General features: G+C 37.0%; 1 protein-coding gene across 1 annotated transcript in view; it reads left to right on the top strand.

Annotated features, from left to right (window-relative positions):
- map3k1 (mitogen-activated protein kinase kinase kinase 1, E3 ubiquitin protein ligase) overlaps positions 1–23,675 on the top strand; it is a 122,431-nt gene that overhangs the window by 32,538 nt on the left and 66,218 nt on the right. The gene's annotated exons all lie outside the window — the stretch shown is intronic.

The following is a 23,675-nucleotide window of genomic DNA, read 5'->3' as shown; positions in this document are numbered from 1 at the left end:
TGTCATAGACTGAGACTGTCTTGTGCATCACATTATGCCCCTTATCAAAATAAATAAGGGTCTTGTTCATGTGAAAATAAAATGTTGAAATTTCTCACTGGAAAGGTTTTCCCAGTTTGTTATACAGTATATGTAATGTAGATTTAGATTTTTCCAACAATTAAGCTACCGTTGCATAATGTAGCATTAACTTTAAAATTTTGATTTACCTTACATTTACATTACATTTTTTGAGGGTGATATCATGGAACAGTTATTAATATTGCTGTCTTGTGTTTAAGATTTGAAAGTTATACATGAGAAAAGCATGTCATCTTTTGTACATGTGAATCAGATTCATTTTAAGACAAGAAATCCAAAAGGTCTGTAGAACCAGGCAGGCATTTATTAATGTTGTTCTCAATTACGTTTCAGAACTTTTGAACAGTTCATTATCAGTATGACTAATGGCTTCAAATTAGGTCTTTCTTTTCTGAATGGGTAGATGATCTGTTTTTTGAATACCGGTAAGCCGTAGTATTGCTTAGATTACTGACATGACATTTGGCCTTTACGATGCAATCCTTAAAAAATGAATATTAAAAAAATATTGCCCTGCCTGTGAGGCCTTTCCACCTTTTCCTTGTTTCTGTATTGATGATTTTTTTTTTCTTAATAACTCCCTCATCCAAAATATGTGTTTGTTAAGCAAGTTTGCAATTCTAAATTTACCCTTGTGTACTGCAGTACTGGGATGGACTTGTGCATCGTTCAGGGTTGGTTCCTGCTTTGTGATCGTTTCTGATGGAACATACTTGCTTTATTCTGATCTCTGTATTCCCCCACCATACATTTTACTTTTTAACTTTTGAGTAGTAATAGTGCTTCACAGTCTTGCAATTCCTTGCCATTTTTAGCCCACATGACTTACTAGCACATTATCAAGATACTAACCAGATTCATCATTTATTTTAATGGTTGCTGTTGGCTTAGCTCAAATTTAAAGGTCAAGATTAGCACCGAGCATAGTGAAAGCTGAAAAGGTGTGATGATCTCTCAGACTGATACTGGATGTGACAAAAAGGTTTAATAATGAAGTCAGACATGTGCCAGTACTTAGACAAAGCAGCATATTTTTAGATTGTAATACAGTATCCCTTTTCAATGCGGTTGGAAAAGCTATTTTATTCAATGTAAATAAAGTACTTACTGAAATGTTATGCACTCTGAAGGTTCTGGCACCTTATCCCAGGCTATTTTTTGGCAAGAAAGGCTTTCTGCAACAAAGTGGATATGTGGGTCATAAAATAGGTGACCAAATTAATATGAATTGCTGCATAAGTGCAGCCCTTCATGGCCAGAGTATTCTGTGAATGCAGTGGCCTCTTTCAGCAGGATGCTGCACCCTACCACCCTGCAAAAATTATTCAGGAATGGTTCTGAGGAACATGACAAAGAGTGCAGGGTGTTGACTTTTCTTCCAAATTCTCCAGATCTCAATCTGGTCGAGCATCTTGGGGATGTGCTGGAAAAACAAATCTGATCCATGGAGGCCCCACCTCACAATTTACAGGACTGCTGCTAATGTTTTGGTTCCAGATACCATAGGACAACTTCAGAGTTCTTGTGGAGTTAATGACTAGATGGGTCTGAGCTTTTTCACGGCATATAAATATTGTGAGGGACAGCCGTCATTTTTATCCGGCTGGGGTAAAATATATATATATATATAATATATACTGTGGTGGGCTGGCACCCTGTCCAGGGTTTGTTTCCTGCCTTGCGCCCTTGTGTTGGCTGGGATTGGCTTCAGCAGACCCCCGTGACCCTGTAACTAGGATATAGTGGGTTGGATAATGGATGGATGGATATATAAATATATTATGTGTATGTGTACATACATACATATACACAGTGGACAGGTGGAGGGAATACAGGGTGATTCCCAAGTAGTGTTGGTGTGCCATATATATATATATATATATATATATATATATATATATATATATATATATATATATATATATATATATACTAGCAAAATACCAGCAGCAGTGAGAAGTAGTGTGTTAAAGAATTAATGAAAAGAAAAGGAAACATTGCATTAATTACATAACATGATTGACATTGTCATTGTCATGAGTGTTGATGTCATATATATATATACACACACACATAAACATATATATACATATACATCCACATATATATATATATATATATATATATATATATATATATATGTGCACAAAACCACGCTTTTATCAAGGCTTCCGTCGGGTAGTCTTTTGAAATGAAATTTTCCTCCAATCAGTCGTAGCAACGCACTTTCTCCCGACTGTTACATTTCTGTAGCTCTGATTTGTGAATCAATGTAATCGGTGTACCAGGAAATCATGCATTGACAGAAGTTCCCCTTTGCTTGGAATGCAAAGTGTGATTAAATGCGTTATTTTTTAACACGTTATGGAGCAACATGCATCAAAGCTTCTCAGCTGTGCTTGTGCTAAGAAAAGGAAACATTTTAAAAATAACGTAACACGATTGTCAATGTAACCTTTTGTAAGTAGTGCCTGGAGGATTCAGAGTGTGGAGAAACTCTAGAGACAGCGTGTGTATTAACTTGTGGATTTTTCTGTGAGTATTTGGTGGCAGCGTCACAAAGTTGGTTCCGTAAGACTGCGTTACCTGCGGAGCTCAATTCAGAGCGAAATGAGGTGAATGGGAGGGGAGATGATGACGTGACTCCCCCACCCGCCTTAACTGTCAATCCCCCCACAAAGACAGTCTCTCGGAATTTGCATAAGCACAGCCCTTCACCAGCAATTTTAACTTAGTTACAAAATGATCAAAACTCTCATTTATGTCCTGCGTCCTCTCATTAAACATGCCCCGCATTAGCCGTGGGCATGACAAACGCCAGCAGCAGCCTATCTATGAACTTAATTTAAACTTTAGGTTTACACCGTGCTTTGTTTCCGAAGTAGCTGCACTCATGAATATGGTTGTATGTGTCAGTCTCTCGCTTCTTATTGTTTCGCTGCCTTCTCAATTGTATAATGCATGTTTTCTTCAGCGCTTTTTGGAGCTCTTCCTTGTTTTCTACATACTGCGTTGACAGTCAGTTCACGTGATTACATGGGAGGCGTGATGATGTCACAGAAATCTCCGCCCCCACGGCCATCGAGCTCAACTCCATTACAGTATATGGAGAAAAATAGCTTCCAGTTATGACTATTACGCGTAGAATTTCGAAATGAAACCTACCCAACTTTTGTAAGTAAGCTGTAAGGAATGAGCCTGCCAAATTTCAGCCTTCCACCTACACGGGAAGTTGGAGAATTAGTGATGAGTGAGTGAGTGAGTCAGTGAGGGCTTTGCCTTTTATTAGTAAAGCCAAATACCACTGACTCGCTTATCACAAAATCTCCCGAGCCATGAGGACTTGGGACTTGAAATTTGGAATGTAGGTTACCCTTGGTCCATAGGTGCTCACTAAGATATGGTTTTAAAAATTTTGTGGTCCAAGCGTGAAATTTCTTATAGTGTTTTAGACCCGTTTTTATGTCTGTCTGCTTTTCATGAGAGAACTACTTAATGGATTTAGATTGGGTTTTTTTCTATAATCTGCTTGAACATTCTGTTGATTTTGTGATTTTTCTCATTGTGCTAAGTATCATAGTTCTCTTGCAGTACCGATTTATCAGTGCAAATCTGCGACAGACTCATCGGGCTGCGGGGAGGGGGGCGGAGCTAGTTAGCAAACGAGAGAACTACTTAACGGATTTAGATCTTTTTTTTCTATAATTTGCTTGAACATTCCAGTTGATTTTGTGACTTCTGTCATTGCGCTAAGAATCATAGTTCGCTTGCAGGAGTGATATATTCGTGCTAATCCAAGACAGAGGCTACGAGCCGAGGGGAGAGGAAAGAGTGACATCAGGATTAGAGAGCTGGGCAGGGCCCTCCTCATTGTCATGTTTCACTAATACGTGGGCGAAGCCACGGGGGATGGCTAGTTCCAAATAAATTCAGAACAAAACTAGGTACAAGAGAGCACAAAACAGAAACAAGATAAGTGCTGCCTTCAGTGCTTTATTTAAGGATGTTAGCTCTTAAGGGTGGGCGCTTCACAGGGAGCTCCATTCTTTGAGAAGCATGGTTCCTAATGAAATGCTGACATCTGGAGGCATCAGGCATTTATGGTTTGCTGGCTGAAAGGGATGGGGTCAGTTGCCCTTAAGGGGCATCTTCTCACTGATGCAGAGACGAAAAAACATGAAACTGTTAGCGATAGCACCCTTTCTTGCCCTGGTAAGGTATTTTATGCCAATAAGCCTGGAAGGTGTTCCTCCAACCTGCATGTGTGACAATATATATTGAATGTAGTAACCGGTAGGTGGCACTTGGCATATAAAATTATTGGAATCCTTTTTTTTTTCCTCTCTCTCTAGCTTCCTCCAACTGTGCAATGAAAATCTTTTCCTGAAAATCCCTTTATAAAGTGCCTTCATAACATGAACATAAAATTACCATTAATTTAAATGGAAAACAATTTTAGGCATGTCCTGGTCTAGAAAATTGCTCCCATTTTAGGTGAAACGACACAGAAATACATTAAAAATGAGAAAGTATTTAATAATAACATGAGTCATCAAAACAAACACTAAAAAGATATTACCCCTTATTTACATACACTTTATCACTGAAAGTTTCATATTCAAACAATGGCCTTTCGATCTTTCTTGGGGTTTTTTTCTACATTCTCACGATCATTTTTGGAGCCATGATGCTGAAAATAATGCAGAAGGACACACGAGAATTACATGTACAAAGCTGATTGAATCAAAACATGCAAACACAGCATCATCTGAAAAAATGACTGAAAGATAGCTTGTTACCAAAATCTGTCACCATCCCATTACAAAAACTTTAGGAAGGTGTTCTTGGAGTGACTGTGAATATTATTTGTTGTTACTTTTACTTAAAAACTGCCCCATTCTGGTATTGTAACTTTGAAAATGTTGCTTCATTGTGGTTCATAAGATGAATTTCTTTGTATTCCCAAATTTTTTTCAGGTGGATATTCATAATTTGGGGAAAGCCTATACCTTAATTAGTACTTTAATTATTATCCATCAAGCAATTAATTATCAATTTTTTGCAGAATTTCTCCACTTGGCGCACCTAGATCACACTCACGGCCAGTGTTATTACACTTTTAGGGTCTTACAGTAAATTATCTATCCACCTTCCTTTTCCTCTTTACAAAGCCATGACCAGCAAGGACAGTGTCTCTTAGACCCTCTTACCATCTGTTCGACTTTAGGAGGCATGTGTGACATACTTCTAGCTTTGATCCTTGATGTCAGAAGAGTGAGGTCTGAACCATGTCCACCTGTTTTACCCCCATGTTTCCCAAGGTTACAAGAGAAATATATTGGGTGAAACAAGACAGTGTGCATGATTTGGCATAAATAATCTTCAGCCTGCCTGGTAGAGGGGGTTAGGAAGCTCAGAATGACATCTGTATGTACAGTATGACACAAATGATACTCCTAGACGCAGTTGATCTGATTAGGAAAATCTTTAATTATAAGAGCATATGGATTGCTTGTATTTTGTTGTGCATTAGGATTACTTTTTTTTTTTTTTTTGCAAAATAATATGGTACCTCTCAAATATATGTGGTAAGAAGATTATTGTCCATGCTTGACTATGATTGGATATAGACCTGGAACATTTCAATAAAGCTACAACCTAATCTGCTTCAATCCTGAGCTCGCCACAGAGACTTGCATCTGCTCATTAGCATATAAAGCCTAGGTTTACAAACTCTAGCTCAGTTGTCCCAGTCTGTCATCTAGATATTTCTTAAAGGCTGTCAAGGTTTCTGCTTCAGCTATATGTCTCAGTAGTTTGTTCCAGATTTCCACAACTCTTTCAATAATGAAGTGCTTCCTGGCATCAGTCCTAAATCCTCTTTAATTTCCACTGTTGCCCTTGAGTATGTGATTTGCCATTTAGTTGAAAGAATTCTGCTTAATCTACATTATCAATGCCTTTGAGAATCTGAGACCTGTGATGCACTTGGTTGCTCTCCTCTGAACAGCTTGAAGTGTTGCTAAGGCTTTCTTATGGGGTGGTGATCAGATCTACACACAGGCCTCCAGAAGCACTCTTACTAGTGCAGTATATAGTCTGAGCATACCGGTGCAAGGACACACCCCTGAAAGACTCCACTGATATCCTCACTCCATGTGGAGCATTCTCCTGTTATCTGAACTCTTTCTTTGTCTGTTGCCTGCTAACTTTCTTAAGATCCAGTTTTGCTGATTCTCTCTCATGCCTCCAGCCTCTAGTTTCACTTTACATAAAGCAAAGCTAAGTCTTCTGGGTTAGCTGCAGCTAGTAAAGAATTAAGTACATCTGTAGCCAGTAGATTGTGCAATTCATTTCACAGATGTTAGTACAGTTGATACTTTATCATGTGGTTTCTCGTCTAAGACACAACAAGTGTGGCTATTGATCTGCATCAGCCCTGGAAGTTTATGGATTATGTTGTAGTGTCTTTCTTTAAGGCCTTTTAACTACCATATTAAGGCTAAACAAATATCTCGGCTTCAATCGGATCATGATTTGCTCTTCCTTTGTAAAAGAAACATTTTAATCCAGATTTTGAACATTTACCATATAACCTATAGCATAAGATTGAGCCAGAATGTGTAGTATAAGCTAAATGTTGTGTGTGATTAGTGTTGTAAACTTGTTATGCACTGTGTAACCACATCAGAGCAGTGTAACATTAGAAACTTCACATTTGTAGTTTGTGAAATGTGGTTATGTGCCATCGTAAGACCCTTTCACATGTTCATTTCAGACTAAGTTGGAATTTATTAATGTGCACCGAATATATTTTGTCCGGTGTCTCTTTATGTTTGATAAAAGTTGGTTGATATCACTATAAGAAGATCTTCAGATGTATACATTAACTTGTTTATGTGATGTTTAATTATCAGACTGCTTCTACAGAAATTCACAGTTAGTCTGTGGACAGTCAACATGCCATGAGCAGTGTTCAATTGCTATACAGCACACTTGACAACACAGAGGAACAGCAAACAAAGTAAGTCCTAGTACTGCAAACAAAAAACTTGAAGTTTATATTTATATAGCAACATCTACCGCACATGATGGAAATGTAAACTTTCTATGGTTAAAGAACCATGGAAGGCTGCAAGAATTAAAATAAAGCTTGCGGTGCAGGAAAGGGGCATCTTCAAACGTCAGGTGATTTGTCTGTATTGACAGAATTATAGACAGGAGAAAAACAGGTCAACAAATATACAAAAGCATGTTATCAATACGTGAATGAGTGAATAAAGTGCAAAACACGAGATCCAACACTTTTAATGCATAGCTCCCTAAAAATATCTAGTAATGTGACTGGTCATCTCACAGTGTACTGTGGATAGAATATCCTTTAGGAAGTTTTTACTCTTCTAAACACATTAACTAAAAACTACTGTATGTCAATTTTGTTTATCCATCTGTGAATTCATCAGTTGTATGACCTGCTTATACATTGAGTGTCCTTTTTGTTCTTTTAAAGAGACATTGAAGTAAACAGGGAAGGCTATGTTGGCGCCTCAACATTTATTTTGTGAAGTTGTCATTCCTCAGGTGTCCACAGAATCCATAATTTTAAACCCATCCCTAATGTTGATATTGAATAACACTTAATATGTATTTCCATTTTTCATTTGCCTATTTTCAAAACCTTTACCTATTTTCAAAACCTTTACTGGATTACAGGGAGACAAGCATTTAGCAAAAGGCAGGGATGCCTGTCCATCACAGTGCAAACTAATTTTATCTCCTATTAACTCACATTGTACCTCATTTAATCTAACCTAAGTGTCTTAGGGAAAAGGGAGGAAATCAGTGTACTTGAAGGAAACCCACACACCTCTTATGCCAATGGCCAAGTACCTGGAGCTTAAAGGCAGCATTTGTAAACACTGAGCTGCCATGCCTCCTTGATGGTTACTCTAGTTTAAGCTAATTAGGATTTATATCAGGGCCATGGTGTTCCTCATCTACTGTAAATCATTTGACAATTAATTTGAATATATGATTAACAACCAACCAAAATAATTTACTCTTGTCTTTGAACTCCTTATCAGAACATAAGTGATGCACACTGTTTTTCAAAACTGACTTTTAATATAAACTCTGGGCAGTGGGAACTAAAGTACATAATTACACCAAGGAAGAGGATGGTGCAACTCATTCTCAGTGTTTAAATCTTTACTCATGTGCTTTCTGGTGTGACGAGCAAGATCAACACTCAAGACCAGGAAGTAGCTTAGTTAAATAATAATATTTTAAACAAGGAGGCCAGGAAAGATTATTTATTTATGACTGTCACTTTCCACTTCAATCGGTTACTGTTACATTGAAATGTGGACTGTTACTCCATGTTTGAGAAGCCCATGAGATTGCCAAATCTTACATTTATTTAAAAAAAAGAAAATCAAGATTAATGTGTTATTTCCTGTGGTTCAGATTCTTTGCCTATGTTTATCTTTTTTAACTATTGGTAGACTGCAGTCATTCACTCAAAAGCGTTTCTTTAAATGTACAGTTTGACAGCCATGGCAGTCATAAAACTGGGCACTATCCCAAGCATTTTGATATGTAACATTTAAACATGAGATATTTTAACATTTTCAATAACTAATCTTTGCATTCTTTTAAAAGATGCTGGAGACAGTGTAACTGAGAATTATTCTTATATATTTCCTATGATCACCCAGAGTCAACCTCACACAACTGCTTTTTTGATATATAAATTGAATAATGTTGATTGTTGTTTCATATAAACTTTTCTTCATCTTTTAAAGCACTTTGATCTGTACAATTTGCATGAAAATGTGCAATATAAATGTTGTTATTGTTGATACATTTAGGCATGATTTGAATATCATTTAAAATGAGATGAGTGCCTACAAAGCATTTTAATTATTTGCACATTCAGTTTCATTCTTCTATATATTTAATAAAGGGAAAGTTGCTAACTGGGCCTTGAGCCTTTTTAAGAATGTTTTGTTGCTAAGCACTCATCAGCGGGAGAAAAAAATGTGTTCATATTGAATTCTTCTTACACAGGTCAAAAGTCAACTTCTTTGTCACTCGGTTCTTCCTATTTAACTAATGAAAAGCCAAAGACTGTTGAGACATTTGGGCTGTAACAGGGCAGAAATTTGTGACATAAAGCTTTCATTCTTGCTAAAAACACGCTGTATGTTTGTACATTTGAACTGTAATGGCAGGACACTTGCAAACACCCTGTGAAAAATGACTAAGCCAAAAAAAAAGTTTAGTGTTTTTCGTTCTTCCTTTTGCGTTTGTGTGCAGAGAAAGGCTTACTTTTCAAATCACAGAAATGTTTGTGTGTGTGTATATTATAATATTATATATATATATGTTGTGAGAAAGGCACTATGTAGCGCCGACTCGGCACAGACTTATGCAGAGACACGTGCAAAATTCACACAGGCTTTATTAGTTCTTCAGCCGTGGGGCACATCTTCCCCGTGTCCCACAGGCCCAACACAGTCCCAAAGCACTTTACACAAAACACCAACAACTCTCCACCTTGCACCACCACTCCTCCCAGGCAACCTCGTCCTCTTCCTCCCGATTCTGGCCCTTTAGTGGTGGAGGCTGGCCCATTTTATACCTAACCCAGAAGTGTTCCAGGTGCTTGACCACCTGGTCCCAATTGCACCTCCGGGTGGGGCTGATGACTCGTCCAGCCGGGTTCTTGAGTCTCGGCAGCACCCCCTAGCGGTCACCCCATCTCCCAACCAGGCTTTGGAGGACTCCATGTCCCATGGAGCCACGCGGGAGAGTGGGAAATGAACATTGGCCAGGGAGGCTGCCACCAAGCATCCCGGGGGAGGTATTGAGCTGTCCATGGTGGCTCCCCCGGAACATATGCAGCAGGGGCGTCATGATGTAGCATTTTCATAATGATTTAGATATACATTTCTGTATTATAAAAAATAATCTTGGAAATAGACAAGACATGATTTTCTCAGAAAGACACTTTCACGTCCCGCAAGACTAGACTTTTTTTGGCGAGCGAAGCCCCCTAGTATTTTAATATTTTTTTTTTTTTTTTGTCTTCTAGTAACATTAATTGAAAACATTTTAATTGTGATTATGCAAATCCCAAACAATGACTGAAATATTAGTTTTAATAGAGCGTTGAGCCCTGTTTATATTTCTGATAGGCTGGCTTAGAGATGAAAGCCTTATTTGGGTTGGAGACAGAGCTGTTGAGTCAGAGTTGGAAGCAATTATTGGGTTACTGGATTCAGAGTCAATAAAAATGTACCAACTCTGACCCTGACTAAATGTAAATTGTCATGTGTTAAAATTTCCTTCCAATTTCACATATACTGATTTGATTAAACTATTTTTTCTTTTAGACTTTTGATAAAATATAGCTTCTTTTTTATTGCTATAATTCTATAAGTGTTATGTTTAATGTTACTCAGTGTTTGTAAGCCGCAACAACATTGCTATAGCCTTTAAACCTGAATTTTAACAGATTAGAGTGCTAAAAAGTAGCCCGATGGTTGTTGCTGGCAGTGATGAAATGCCTTAAAGTACTATAGTTATTACTGGAGGACCTTTGTAAATATAGTCCCATCCGAATTGCTCACATCAGTAACAAATTGTGTGTTCATCTCTCAGTAAAGCTTACTGAATCTATTAAAAGTCTTTAAAAAAAAATCATAATAATAACCACAGTCCTGTGTGAATTGACATGTTGTAGCTTAGGCTTTGTGAGTATAGGTGTGCGGGAAGTAAGCCATATAGTCGCGGAGTGAATGGCTTATTGCTTGTTCACATGCAGGAGAGCAGTAAGCATCGTCATCCCTCACTGGGACTTCGTGAATCATTTAATATACCTACACACACAAAGAATAACAGGTCTGAGTTGGTCACAAGGAAGGAGGAAAAGACAGAAAAGGCCAAAGATAGAACTAAAGAGCCAAAATAAGATGAAGACATTTTATTTCATAATAATTAGTCGGCTTGTATTTGTTTGTTTATTTCACAATTTAATAACGGTACTTTTTATTGTGATTATTAGTTTCATAAGTGCCATTTTGTTTTATTTTGGCCAAATAGTGTTTCCATACTTCTAAGGAATTATGAAGTAAAAATGTTATTTTCAATCTTATGGATTTCTTAATTTGTTTGCTAAGAAACTAATATGCCAGTGGTAGCAGCAGGCCGTATCTTACCACCGCAATTAGTCTTTGAAATAGATGGTCATCATGGGAAAATGATGGCATGATTGTAGGCATTGAGTAGCTAGAATGGTGTTCTTTTATTATTCAGTTCAGTTATGTTAGCTTGCAGGTTTATTCACAGAATAATTCTTTGTTCCATATTTATAAAGAGAAAAAATACATCCTATGCATTCATTTATATTTGACTAAAAGGAAAAAGGAAACCCAGAACAATGGTCTGTTTTAGTTTAAGATTAATTCTTAATAGATAACTTTGAACATACTGACTGTATAATTCTGATTTCATAGTATGTTTTGTTGCTAGGTAATGGCTATCTACCTCAAAATTAACTTTGGTTTAAAATGAGGTATTGACGCAGCAGTCTTTCCTGCCTTGAGCCTTATGACTGAACAGCTCACTTTGTGACTGTAAAATGTCACTAGTTTGATTCTTTTACTTTCTATTTAGAATAATACCTAAAGAAATATATGTTTGATTGCTTTCCCTTTACTGTGTTACATTTGTTTAACTATTAGTGTTCAGAGCAAGACAGCTTGTCACTTTGATGCAGTGCATCTCGATATAGTAGAATCTTGTAGTTTGACATTGTGTTAAGCAAATCTAGAGAGTTTTGTAAGCATGAGAGGCTCAACAAAGTGCACATTATTTTCTACTGTAGGAAGATACTAGTGCTGCAAGTAATGACTATTTTGTTAATCATTTAGTTAGTCAGTAATTACTTCGACTAGTCAATTAATCTGGAGTTTTAAAAATATCCAAAAGTCAAGTATTTCATTTCAAAAATGAAATGTCTTATTCTGCGTGTAAAGTTCTCTTTCAAAACAATAGCACAAGTGTGCGGTCTTTGCCAAAAAGTGCATATCAGCAAGTCTTGTTACTAATTGTAAGATTTAGCTAAATATTTTCAAGATCATTGTCAACAAAAGTCAACGTCAAGGGGAGGCTGAAACCATTGTTAAGTGGCGACAGACGTTGCCTAGAGTTTAATTTTATTGGCAAGAGGCCAGTAAGGATCGCAAGAGTCTCACACAGTTGATGCCTTCTTTTTCCCTTTTAGTGTGGCATCATCAAAAGACATAACTGTGCAGAAGATGTTGTACATATTGCCATTCACTTACATTCTACCAGTTTTAGAATTAAGAGTGCCTCGGATTATCCCCAAGTATGAGTGAGCAATAGAGATATCCATTACTCCAATGTTTTTTTCTTTTCAGGTGCGCTGACATCACAATTGTGCTGTCATGCCAAGTGATACAAATTTCTTACCAGATGTGTAGATGAAATGAAAATGAAAAAAAACATATTTACATCCTCCATCCATCCAATATCTCATAATGTGATTAACATTACACCTGGTTAATGTAGCATGATACATAATGTTTAAAAAGGAAACTAATTAATAACCAAATTCAATGGCAATTTTTTTGTAATCACTAATTATTATCATTGACATTATCTGCACATTGCACATGCACATTTTAAAATTGCAAACCAAAAAAACGGTAATGGAAACGTGTGAGTTTTGAAAAAATTCTCAAATATCACAAAAAAGTTTGTTCCCTTGAGATGGTTTTTCAGTAATTCAACAAAGCAGTAACTCGTCAAACTGCAATGGAAACACTTTTTTTCGCATTTGGGTCACAGGAATCTTGGCAATAACTCTGTATTCTGCACAGGCAGCCTGTTTATAAAGTGCGATGGCAATGCGTTTCTTGGTCAGGACCAGCTCGCTCATGTATGCTACGACAGGGAACACAAGAGGGCCTACTGCACTGCATAATTCCATGAACGTTGAGCTGCACAACCTAAAATTTTGTATCAACAGCTGCTCAGTAAAATCACTGCGGGCAATTTCAAAGAAATTCCTAATATGTGACCTTTACCAGGTATGGGGAGTTCGCCTTCCCTTTATTGTATTCACTCGCTCTCATCGTCTCTGATTAAAAACTAATATGGCGATTGTAGACGCAATTGAAATACTGTAACAGAACCAACACCCATCACCCACCATCTTCATCAGGACCCATATCATTCACTATTTTTAATTTCAGGTGATAAACTTTATTTGCATGAAATCACTCAATGGAAACACAGACAATTTACATTTGTGTTTTGTCAACTTTTCAGAAGTGTTGCTTCTATTTTACACAGAACTACAATGGAAATACGGCTATTGACTACTTACATCTGTTGTCATCCAAGGGAATGACAGGTTGTAACAGAATAAATGTTGGTTTGCCAACCCAGCCATCCCCATTTACTTCTAAATAAGAAACCAATAAACAAGCGCACAATGCTAACAAAATAATAACAAAAGATTGCCTCCTGAGAATTCCGGGCAATGCAATTCTCTCAGGTAATATAGGATCTCCATCTTGTCCACTTCTCAGTCATGAAGTGATGCCTCCTTCTGGGTGGTCATGCATTTTTATGGCCCAGGGAACAGAAGGGATGGAATCAGTTGCTCTCACTGTGCGGTTTCTCTGTTTACTGTGGGAGAAAAGGAAGACCACATAGTTAGGGAGAGCGCACCCTCTCTGCCCAACGTGGAACTACATACCTGGGAGAAACTCTGAAGGAGGCCCCCAGATGCAAATGTATGACACAACCCTAAACGCATCAAGTCATGTTTTTGGATACTTGGAGGTTGTTTCTTACTTGAGTATGCTATTCTGCAATTAAAGTAAATTTGTGACATGCCATCTTCATGCAAATGGAGCAAACAAAGAAATGTTGTAAGTCACTCTTTCCAAGTTTTTTTTTGCCATGCAGAGGCACATTTTGGTTCTTTTATGGAGTTCAAACAGATTGAAAAAAGTGATTGTTAGATTCCTTCCTGAAGTTAAACAGGAAACAGTAATTAGAGAGATAATGTTCAGCTATGTCTGACTATTTTGTGCGGTTTTCTTTTTTTTCATTTTGATAAAAGCTAGAAATCACAATAGTATAAAAAAACAGCTGTCAAATATAGATCGATAACATATAGAGTTTTCTCATGTTCAGTTGTTCATAACAGGTAAGTCCACTTTTCCCATGTAGCTACACCCTTTCCTTCCATTCTGTTCAACAAGCCATGATTAAGAGTACCGTCAATAGTGTTTCAAAGATTGTTTGCTTCTTGCAGCCTGGACATTATAGTTTTATATGTTTTTGGGCCATTTGGACTGAACATTAAGAGTTTGATTCCCTGCTCAAGCTTATTTTTATCTAGTTTGTACCCAGTTTATTTGTTTCTCTTGTTTGGTTTTGTTATTCCTGAAACATCTGGGTGAGTCACGTTTTTCCATGTTGTTCAACATTCCTTAAGGACAGTTTTCTTTGTTTGCTTTTTTTCTGGATTTTTTATTAATTGATTTTTGCAAGTAGACATTCAAGGATTTCTCCTCTGATGCAATGTGGCTTTCTGACAATGGCTCAACCTTCCTCTGCATTAGAAGACATTTCCGTTTTTAGCACATGATATTCTTGCAGGGACTTTGTTTTAGCTTGGAAGTGGAAAGCTTTCAGTGCACTGAGGCATAACTTGCTTTGTCAGCGTACAGTGCTGTGCTGTTTTGCCTTCTAGCTGTTGGGACAGAAATAAAACTGGTAATAAAAGCACTTCAGTGTGAATTGTAGACTTTACAGCAAATGCATCTGATATAAACTGTAACAAGCCTGTAGCCCAGCTCCATTTCTGATGGATGGCATTATGAGCAGTATTTTTGAAGACCTCATCTTTCCTCAAGCTTCTGACTGCTTCTTTTGAAAAAAGTGTCTTGGGTGCAGATTTCATTCTTTAAGGTAATTTGTATACTTACGTCTGTATTTGTTTGTGCATATGCATATAATTATGTTTGTATGGAATACATACTTGCAGGAAAGGTAAATAATCATTCGGTAATGGCCATCTTGATCAGGAGCCTATCATTAACCTTATTGTCATTTTTTATATGGCTGATATTTTAACATCTTGAAGAAAAGATTTTAAAGATAAGATTTATAACAAATGAAATGTTAAATTGCATGTGTGACTGATAACTTGTTCCTTGTTCTAGCTGGAAATTTGAATTGGCCTACAAGTATTTCTCCTTTTCCATGGCACAGTGGTGCATTTAAGCAGTGCTACATCACAATGTCTGATTCCTGGGTCCAGTTCCCAGCCCAATCACTGTCTGTGTGTGGCTTTGCATTCTAGCCATGTTTTGTAGGTTTTCACCCATATGTTAAAAATGTATGCATGTTAGGGTAATTAATCACACATAACTGGACTTGAATATGTGCAAATTAGTGACAACTCTGAAATTTTTCTAGTGTTGCATCATTTGCCCATAGTGCAGCCTTGAGATCTCATTAATTGAAAAAAAGTGAGAAAACAGATAGAAGTATTATTTTTATTACACTGATTTTTGATAGATTAGTAACATTAGCTTTGTTTCCAGTACATGACATGCTCGCTGTTTTGTGTCAAGCTGTTCATTTTTAGTATTTAGAATAAAGCAAGTTTTTGCAGTTTTAGCAAAACAAATTCCTATGCTAAGCATTATTAATGTTGCCAATAAAGATTCTCTCTAAACTTGGGGATTTGCTTGTCATAACATTACAAATGGTCTGCATGAAATAAAATCATAAAAATAAGAAGCTTTGAATAATAATCACAACTGTCTTAACTGTTGGAGCTCAGAGTTAAATAAATATTTATGCTACAACTAATACCTAACTTGTTCTATTATTTCTGATTATTTTTATGTAATGTCTTGATAAAAGTGGACCCATAAATATGAAAGACATGAATTTATGTTAGCAATAATTATGAAAACAGCTGAAAGCTTGTATACATATATATTTTTTTATCATGTTTAATGTAATCTTTTAAATGATTCTGTAAATTGGCCTATCTATAAGTCTATGTATATTTGGAATCTACGTCCATACAGAGATTTGAATTCACTCCAGTCATGTATGACACTTCTAGATTGTTTCTTTTAAATATCTTGTATATCTTCATCTGAAATGCCTTTTCTCTTGTTTTACTGTTGTATGAATAAGTAGGACCTCTGCAGCTACTTTTTTGTTTGAATGAAATTTTCAGCCCCAACAAATGTGTGGACTCCGTTCACATACTGTACGTTGGATAAACATCCTTCTTTCTTGCTCCATTTGTTTGTTTTTAAGCTTTAGCTATGCTAATTGTTTGTTGTTGTGTAGTTGTGTTGTGCCTGTGTGTAATGTCCAAAATACATTTTTTCGAACACTCAAACTGTTTTGCCTTTAGCACAAAGCAGTCTAAGTAATTATTTTTCTTCATTTTGAACCTCCTGTGTTTTAAGGTATGAATACTTTTGTTTCTAATTGCTTCTAACTGTAAAGCTGAGGAGACTAATATGTAATACCATCTTGACAGTAAATAAGTGCAGAGAATTATATATAATTGTGCCTTAGAAACACAGCTGGCTGTTTGTAAATTAATAGGTTCAGCATATAAACAATGAAACAACATGGTTAATTATACATATTGTTTAATTATGTGAAGTAATTCAAGTCGAAATTAGGACAGTGACAAAGACCAGTAGGTGTAGGGACCTAACATTATACATGTGAGGTGAAAGCTATTAGTCTTGATGTCATATTGAAAAGCATCATTTTATTGTCGCCATAAAATCTTTTTCTGAAGGTGACTTATAAAATAAGGATGCATGTACTGTATATTGAACTACTTGAGACCATACAGTGTGTATAGTCAACTGAGGGTAACTATTTTGATACAGATTCAAATTGTAGAGGAGGAACCTAAAAACAGCAGCACAATAAATTGAGGAATGGTGTGTTAGATATCCAAGATAGTGCTGAGATGATATAAAGTTTAAGTGGTCCCAAATCATGTTCTGTGGATGGGGATCTTTGAGAGATGTCTGAAATATGTTACAGTTCTAATGCTGAGACAAAGTTCATTCTGCTGACTGGAAGAAAAATTATGTGATTAGACAGGCTGATACAGAATGGATCATTTGGAATAAATATACTGAGAAGCAACTCTAAAAAAGGAGGAAGGTTAAATGGGCTTGGAGTAGTGCAGCTTGTAGAAATTGAATAAGATAGGCATAGTTGCAGGCTTTTCTTTTTTTTATTTTAAAGTGATTATCATTCATCCATTTGGGCATGGTCAAGAGGCAGACGGAGGTCTGAGCAAACAGCTGGGGACTAAAAGAGGACAAATGAAACCAAGATATTTGCATCATCTACAGTACTTTGTAATGATAGGAGAAGCCATTCGAGAATGTGAATGTACTTGGGCAAACGGATATAAAGAGAGAATTTATCACCAAAGGATTTTGAGCCATGTCTTTGGAGAGTACAGAAGGTTGCATCACGAGCCACAGTGGGATTGGTTAGACAGGTAGGACATAGCGATGCTCTGATCAGAATTTTTAAGGCCGATACCAATCACCGGTTTCATGTTACTTGAACAGCCAACTTCTCTAAAAAAAATCTCTATATGTAGATATAAATATTCAGTATATAGAGAGATATGAATAGATATATCACACAATCAGTTGATTGACATTGGCATTAAACTCTGCTTAAATGTAAGTATAAGGGCACTTTTAGGTTTTAATCATTTTAAATCATTAATTGCACTACAGATTTTTGCTGTAAAAAGATACATTTACTATACCTATGCGGGTGTGTTTTTTATTCCTCAGTGTATCAACTAGACATTCATAATTCTTGAGGATTAACATTTTAATTATATTTAATATATATATTAGGGTCTTTAAATAGATCTTAGTATTACAAACTGAGCCTATTCCTACAAGTTCTTGGCTGACTCCTTCTTTTATCTGTGCTACACATTGCGGAAAAGTAATCATTACTTGTTTCATTTGAGCAAGGGACTCTAAGTGTAGCCTCTGTTCGTAATACAACCTTTTTAAGATATTCAAATCCTGCAAGTAGTCACTCTCTATTTGGAATTTGCACATCATTCCTTTATCTACATTGTTTTTTTTCTCCAGGCTGTTCAGTTTTCCTCTTATATCTGATATACAGTATATGTCTGTTAAGTTAATTGGCACATCTCAATTCACTGCCATGTTGGTGTGGCTGTGTTTGTGATTGAGTATTCCCTGCAATGAAACACTGATGCCTTGACCAAAGTTACAGGTTAAATATATACATCCTTCCATCCTTTATCAAACTTGTTTAATCCAGTTTACAAATATGGCTTCCAGATGATTACCCCAACAGCATGCAAATCGTGAACCAGTCTTGGCGAGGGAGGTAGTCCATCCCAAGTTACAATCTTACAAACACACACACACACACAGATTCAGTCACTCGTACTGATCCAGTGTTCCCAATTAACCTAACAAGCACAGAAAAAGAAAATAAACACAAACAAAAGGAGGCAACACTTTCAGTGTGTGGTCAGGGAATAATGAGTAGCACAGAGTCTACCAGACAAGCAGGCTTTCTGTTCCTTGGGCCTGAGAATTATAACCAGTGGAGTCACCGCAGTTGCAGTTTAAAGAAGGCAAATTAATAAAAATTTAAAAGAAAAAACATTACAATAGCAAGAGAAGTGTAGTACTTGCAATGTATGAGTTCAGAACATGTCTGCTGCTTGGTAAGATTATGACAGCTGATGAAAGAAATGTACCTTTTAGGCCCTCTCTCTCTCTCTCTATCTCTCATTATTACACACATTGAACACGCTGTGTATGTACAATGTGCTGAAAGCCTCAAAGCCATCATCATTATCTCAGCGAGCAGTGCACCGAACATTTGAAAGGAAAAATCAGAGAATACTACAAATCAATCGTTGGGGAATCTTTAATATTCAGGATTGCTTAAAGCAAGTCCCACAGATCTCCCCTTTAAGTATTTTACATGCAGTTACTAATAACATGCACACTACAGAAGAAGATATCCTTATGCATTCTACAACAATTTAAGTATGGGGAGTTACTAAGTAAGATCAATAATTTCAGAGTAAGCATTGGATTTAAGGGCTGGACTGGATGGACCAGAGAGCCATGCAAGGCTGAACACCCATAAATCATCTAGCTGTGATGAGGTCTGACATTTGTGGTGTTTTTCCCAAAATGCAGTGAAAACTATATATACAGTTTTACATCTTAAAGTGCGTTTATGTTTGTAGTCTCTTTTCTTTTCACTGTAATGGAAATAATTTCACTAAATTACCGGCTCTCTTTAGTTGCAAAAAGAACTCTGCATTTTAGTTGAACACAAGGATGAAGTAACATACTGTACTAATTAGACATGCCACCCCTGCTTGCCTACTGTGTCTTAAGAGGTGACACTTGCAAATGGAGCTAGTCCTAAATTCAGCAAGCCAATCAAAATGGCAGATCTGCATATATTAAGAGAATTAAATGGAATTACCAATAAAAATTCCAATTTGTGCGCATATAGTGATAAATTAATTAGTCAGTGGATGATGTCATCTTAGTGTTTGCCCTTTAATATTACTTTTTAATTACAGCTTTAACTTCAACGCAAGTTATTCTCTTTTTACAGGTTTTGAAACCATTGATCTGAGACTGTCTAAATCTATTTTCAATACAGTTCTGGATTTCAAAAAGGTCGGATTGATGATAAAGATATGTAAGAAAAACCTGCTCATATTTCTAGCAACAAAGCCCCAGGCTTTGCTCACTTTTTGCCCATGACAGTACAGCCTTAAATGTAGTAGCACTCCCATTATGATCACAGTAATTGGGCTGATCATTAACCACAGAGAAAACCAGTGCCAAAATGAATAGACAGTTCTGACAAAGTGATGCTTTGATAACAGTCTGGCTGCATATGTTACAAAAACAAAAGAACCCATTGTGGACTAAAGGAGATGCACAAGATGAAAAGGACATTCGCAGAGTTGTAAATTTTATATAGCAAATCATTCTCAAACCTGCTTAATCCAATTCAGAGAAACAGGGGACTAGAGCTTTTATCTGCAGCATAGGGTGCAAAACAAGAATCTACCATGGAGAGGCTTTGCAGGACCTACTCTTGCACATATCCATACTTGGCACTCAACACAGTTCAGGTTTGAGTCATCATTTAACCTAATCAGCATGTCCTTGGGGGGGAAAAACTGGAGGGAAATCCTCCCAGACAAAGGAAGAACGTGCAGAATCTATACTGACAGTGACCACTCATGAGAGTCATGTGCAATTTGCTGTATCGGTTCTTTGCCCACAGTTCTGGTTACATGTCCTGATCTTTTTTATTTAAATTTAGTATTCCCAGTTACAAATCCAGCTTGAGTTCCGAAGATGTTCTGTGTCCTCTCCTGATTGCATTCTTGTCTCAAAACGGCTGTTGCCCTGTGCAAGTAGTACAAGTTTGAGCACCTATCGTGGCTTTTCAAAATATATCAGGAACAAGAAATGAACTGAACAATGTCATCAAGTGTCAGATTATTCTCATATAAAATTCTTCGTTCCTTGTCGGACAGTTTTAGGTTCACAATTACTATTCCTTTAACAGCATTAATCAGTTATCATTCTGTTGAAAAAAAAAATCTGTGTTGTCATACACTGTGTTGGTCACTCATTCTTTTATTTCATTCATTTAGAAAAAACCTAAAGCCTGGTTTATACATCCCGTATGAAGCCTGATTGTAGACTGCACTGCAAAGCGCGCATGCAGATACCAGCCAAAGCACATTTATACTTGCTGTAGCCCATTCGATGTTGTTGGACTCCAAGTCAGTAAGTGAAAGTGTTTGGTCGGTGTCGCTGAGCTAACAATGTCACAACAGAGGATGCTGGGTCCTGCTGATGAAAGAAGAGCCATGCTTGCTATTACAGATTTTAGGAGGAAGAAAAGGAGAAGGTGGAGTGTCTGACCTATTGACCAAAAGCGGTGAAGAAAGGGCTAGTGTAATACTCTTGTGAGAGGGGGACCATATGATGAGCAGATGAATTTCAAATGTTTTTTTTTTCATGGCTTCTTTGCGTTTTAATGACCTGTTGCCTTATTCAGTCATTTTGTCACCCACATAACCAGCCTCTCCTTGAAATTCACCATTTGTGGATATATAGCTAGTACATCTGCCACACTTGATGGTTATAAAAATTTCAATGTGCAGCATGCAGCAAAAAAGCATGCGCTGGGAGTCTTCTCTAAATCAGACATCATTTTAGCTGTGTGGCCATCACACCCAGTGTGGATTCGTCAAGTATAAACTAGTCCTAATCCACAATCCTTAACTCAGTTGGTTAAGTATGTATTATTATATTTAAATTAGAAAAAAGTCAACTTTTCATCATGAGTAGCATTTTTTTAGAATTTAGCAAGAATTTTTTAATAATGTTCTAAAATAAATAATATAGATTTTCAATATTTATGAAGGACTACTTCAAAATGGAATTTATAATCACATACTGCTCTGAGTTGAACAGGGGACAGCAACTGAGATGGAATAAAGTATTGAATGTATTGCTAAACTGTGACAGTGGTTAGAGCCTGTCCCGACAGCTTTGGGGTCATCCAGCCTCTTGTGCACACACATTCAGCAGGACCAAATAGTGAAACATGCATGCCTTTAGAATAAATAAATACGCACAGACATGAAGAAAATTAAAGTAGATATAAATAGATTGAGAGACCAGCTAACCTTCGGCTGTAATTGAATGAATGATGTCTGTTTCAATGTGCAAGTGATTTAATGTTGTTAGGAGAGGCTCCAGTGTCCGCTCCCTGTGGCCATATAACTAGATTAAGTATTTTCACAAAACTGAAGCATGTACAGACAAATTACATTAATATTGCTAAAGGTTTTTTAATTATTTTATTTTCTCTTTATTTGGTCAGAAAATGGTTCTTTGTGCAGTACGTGGTCATTTTCTTCCCACATTTAGGGCTGGCTGATGTTTTTGCAAGATTCTAACGTCAGCCATGTGATCGGAGAGTTAAGCAGGCATTTTGCTTTGAATTGATTTAGGCACCACGTGTGCAGTGACTTAGAAGGCACAAGGCATCCTGTGAGTTCTGTGACCGCCTGTGGTGACTAAAAAGCAAAACTGCTAGAGGAGAGATAACAGAAGATACATGTCTGATGGGCTGAGAGAACACCTGATTAAGAGAAAGGCAGGAGGGAATGATTGTTGACAGCATGTGTCGCTTTACTGTAAGAGCCCAGTTCATTTTCAGTACTCTGAGACACTGTGATGTGGCTTTTTATGCATTAGATGGGGTTGCTGAGTAGAGGGACTTTCCTTTTGTAAGCTTGCATCAATGCCACCAGTCTTTGATCTGTAGAGTGGAAAAAATAAATTAATATGTACCCTGCAGCAAATGCAGCAACACCTCTAGGTTTATTTTCTTAGTTAAGCTAATCCTTATGACTCATTCAGTATGCTGTCTGCAGAAGAGGCTTGTGGGGATTTTTTGATTTTTGTTTTACATTTTTTAATTGGTATCTGGCATAGGGGTGGTCATGGCTGCTTCACAGTTCCAGGTATGCTGGATTCAAATGCCTTCCCTGTCACTGTGTCAGCTGAATTGGCTCCCTCTCCCCTTATATGAATGGATTTTAATCAGGATACCCACCTTAGAAAGACCTGCAGGTTAGCTTAAGTGGTGACGAATGAGTTTCAGTGGGGGTGTGCCTAGTGCTACTATTATCAGAGCCAGATCTGCCATCAGGGCATTCCGGGTGTGCCCAGGGGCCTGTGACGGCAAGGGGTCTTTTCACTAATCCCCATCACAATGATACAATTTAGTCTACTAGGGAAAGATGGAAGAACCAATGTTTGCTATTTCTAATTTCAATCTAAAAACTCGTCTGCAATTTTATAATCGGAGGCATGCAAGATTCTATAGAGTGTGTTTTTTTTTTTTTGGTTGTTTTCTATATGAATGGCCTATTAAGTGGAAGTACACCGCATGCATTTTAAAACATCACACAAATGACCAACCCCCTACAAGTGAACAGCTTGAGATTGTTATGTTACTAATAACACATGGTTTAAATTTATTTTTCTTTACATTCCCTTTAAAATGACTTACTTAAAACTTAACAACTGTTAAATGTGCAGGGTAAATTGTTAAGTATTTATTTTATGGTGCAGAAGACAACATTGCTTTTTTTTTTCAATTTTCTGCCTTTTACAGTGATTTTTTCACACCAGTAACAATCCTGAATAGGTTACAACAGAATCATATAGCACATGCGACCAATTTCTCGTTTTTTTTTTTTTAAGCCACAGGTTTGGATTTCGGCTGTACTTGAACAGTCATATCTGAGCTCAGTTTCTTCTTGGCTATCTTCCATTTGTGGCATGAGCATTATGATCTGTTAGTAAGAAGCTCTGCCTACTAGTCATGCCTGGAAGTGGTGGCTCCCCAGAGAT

This window comes from Polypterus senegalus, chromosome 7 (genome assembly GCF_016835505.1).
Source record: "Polypterus senegalus isolate Bchr_013 chromosome 7, ASM1683550v1, whole genome shotgun sequence".
NCBI classification, from domain to species: domain Eukaryota; kingdom Metazoa; phylum Chordata; class Cladistia; order Polypteriformes; family Polypteridae; genus Polypterus; species Polypterus senegalus.
The sequence above is the reverse complement of the archived record's forward strand: the minus strand, read 5'-3'. Positions and strand labels throughout refer to the sequence as shown.